Consider the following 3,599-nt stretch of genomic DNA (forward strand, 5'->3'; position numbering starts at 1 on the left):
TTGATTTATTGGTTAAAATGAGCGAATATTAAACTGGAATAGTTCAATTTTCAATTAAAAATAAAAATAATTATTTTCAAACAAACAAAAAAACTAAAAAATTCAACAAAATAGATACATCTTCAAGAAAATTAAAGAAATTTTAACTCTAATGATAAACCTATAAGTCGAATAACTAACTTTTCAATAGATAAGTTTAAGGTTTTACCAAGAAGATCAATTTTCACTAAAGAAGAAAAATTTTTAAAACAAACAAAAAATTCAACCGAGAAATTGAATATTTTTATGTATGTATGTTTGTATCGGGTATTTTGCAACAAAAATTATTAAACTTCCACCGAAAAATTATTTTTTAACACAGCTTTTTGGCATGTGCGATACTAAAATGAGACTACTAGTGAGAACCCAGATCATTTGGTTTACATTGAAAATAACAGCATGAAGTAATCTCATTTAAAAACAGGATGCGAAAAGAAGGAAACCGTAAAAGAAAATCTATAGTTTTTACAGTCTCGGGCAGGGCATTTTATAATATATTTTATTGAAAATTTTAACTTAAGATTTATTCTGTGAAATGGATCAAGTTTAAAAAAACATAAAACCACAAATTAAAGTTTTGAAGAGGAGGAAAAGTTTGGAAATTTTCGGATAAAATTCATGAAGAATGGAAAAAAAACTAGGGCCGTAAAAACCCCTTTTTTAATTTTTTTCGTTCTTGTTTATTTTATCCGTACAAGCTTTAAATAAAAATAAATAAGTATTTACCTAAGTTTCTGAGAATCAATTTTTGGTGATTTTATTAAGAAGTTTTACTACTTGTAAATGGTGAGCGGATTAGAGCTACTGTGACGTTAGCGCATTTTTTAATAGCAGCTTTCAAAATTCAAATGTTTCGTACCACAAATTTGTAATTAAGTTATTAGAGAATTCTATTAGGGAAGCGTTGAAATCGAAAATTAAATGAAAATATTTCAAAGCAAAAGCTTGTAAAAATAAAAAAGAACCTAAATTTAAATTAAATAAAAAAATTATGATTTAACATGAAAAATAATCAAAAATATTTCTGAAATGAAAGGAAATTTACGTTTATTTTTCGCTGCTCAAAATTAAAATTTTCCTCATTTGGAGCCTTTAAAATTTAATGATACCAACTAAACTTTTAAAATACAAAGTAATTGCAAACGGAAATTTTTTTACTAGAAAATTTGTCAAAAAATTTCGACGTTTCAAACTCATTTAAAAAGTTTTTCTATTTAACAATTAAATGATCTCTTACACATATAATGGTTTTAATTTTAGAATTATACATTTTCATGGTAAACTTTTTATGGTACAATCACAAAAAACTTTTAATACCTGAATATTAGGACACTAAATTTTTTGTCAGCTTTGGATTAAGCTTAGATTTGTTTAAGTTTCAAGTTTCTAAAGCATTAATTTTTATCTTTTTAATATTTTCCTTTTAAAAATATGTTTTATTTTCAACGTTTTTTAAAAGGACAACATTTTCACATTTTTTGTTATGGGAATAAAGTTGGATTTTGATTTTATTATTATTATTTTTAAGTAATAATAGACAACGATATCATAGTTTAACTTATTTAAGTACAAATAAATTAAGGAAATTTAAACAATATATGCTTAAAAATTGCAATATTATATATTGTTTTAATTGTGTGAACGATATGAATCTTATTAAACAGCTGGTTAGAAAAATTAACCAGGTGTGTCTTTTCGAGTCGGCGCTACCTTTTATAATAGTATTGTAACTTTGAACCGAACATAGAGCTTACAATTTGCTAAGACTTCTTTAAGATTGCCGGGAGTGCCCAGATTTCTAAAACTTTTCAAGATCGGAACTCCCCAGGAGAAATCAGACTCGGCTAAGCTCGGCGGCGTTCGGGTGGAGTCGACTGTAAATTTTACTAACCAAGGCAGCATGTACGTCACGAACGTGTGAATGGGCGAAAGCTTCGTGGTGTGAATTGTCGATGCTTGGCGAAAGATTTGCAAGATTTTCAAGATTTCTAAGCCTTCCAAGAGTTCCGTAAAGAGTTCTCATACGATTTCCAGTGTAGCAATCAGATATTTCTCAGTGACTGGCACCTCGATTTTTAAATAATATTTAACTTCTGGGAAGAGTAATTTTTTCCAAGCCCATCGAAAGGTATAATGACCATGAAGGAATAGGGTTTAGTCGAACAACAAGATTTATTAGGGCCTATTTGACCTAATGGCCAGACTGTTTTGAGTGCCAACTCGCAGCCGGCACTCTGGATTGGCTTGCTTGCCTAGAGGAGCTTTCTACAGAAGAGTGAAGTGCTCCTTTGGGAAGATATAGCATGATCCACTCTGGAAAAGATTGTCTTAAATAATTCCAAGGTCTTAGCAAACCCCAAAAAACCGTATCAGCATCACGTTCTAGTGGATTTAGAGCTCGCACCGCGATGAAAGAAGACCATACTGCGGGATCCTTGTGTAGAATAGTATGATGAATGTTCAAGCCGTCCATTACAAATAACTCTGAGGCTGTATTATGAGGCGTAATATATTTAATCGGAATATTAAGATATGAAGAGTAATGAAGATGACGCTTTTTATATTCAGGTAGAAGATCTAATTGTATGAACGCGCGCTCTTTTACGGGAGTGGTTTTTGAAGGGTCATCAGCCCAAACCCACTCTAACGGTTCTTTTGTTGAATCATGTCTTTTTATCTGTCCACTTTCAATAATCCTGGAACCGCGAATCCTCATATAAATTCGGGCTTTTGATGTAAAAATATATATAGGTGGTGGTGGTGGCTCAGATGAATAAGATCCAGCTTGACCAATTGAAGTTTCCATTGCATCTAGTTAATTAACAAAAAAAGAGGCTTATCAATTTTTGTACACTGCAGGGATATATGTGAGCAACTTTCGTAAAATGGGTCGAAGCGGGGGCTTTTTCTAGCTGTTTTTTAGAATAAAGTGCAAGAAGGAATTTAAATGAATAATTACACTATAATGACACAATAATAACAATTATTACACAATAATAACACTACTATTCATCATCCCTTAAAGTGTGACGAACTTTATTGCGAAATTCTATTAAAACATGGGCAACAGGGTGCTTTTTGATGACAAAAGGTAAATACCATTTTAAATACAGTAGGAAACAATTTAAACTCCTTAAATTTCAAGCAGAAACATATATTGAATTTTCAAAAAACGAGATCAATTTAATATTGAGAAAGACAAATTTTTAACGAAATGCATTAGTTTTCTAACAAATGGTTGAATTTTCAACTTATAACAAAAAAAATTCTGACTAAACTTGGAAAAATACAAAATTTTAGATAAAAATAAATAAATTTTTAACAAAAAAAATTAATTTTCAGTGAAAATGTTGAATTTACAAATGGTGGAACTCTTAACCTAAAAATGTGATTTCTGAAAAGGAAGTTCATTTTCTACGAAAAGTTTAATTTTCATTAGATGACAAATATATTCCCTGAGAAATATGGGGAAATATAGAGAATATATCATAATATTTGGGAATATGAAAAAATATTTCGAAACATATTTAAATTTTAATAATTAATAACATACACGCTGA

The sequence above is a fragment of the Belonocnema kinseyi genome, chromosome 9 (genome assembly GCF_010883055.1).
Source record: "Belonocnema kinseyi isolate 2016_QV_RU_SX_M_011 chromosome 9, B_treatae_v1, whole genome shotgun sequence".
Classification (NCBI taxonomy): domain Eukaryota; kingdom Metazoa; phylum Arthropoda; class Insecta; order Hymenoptera; family Cynipidae; genus Belonocnema; species Belonocnema kinseyi.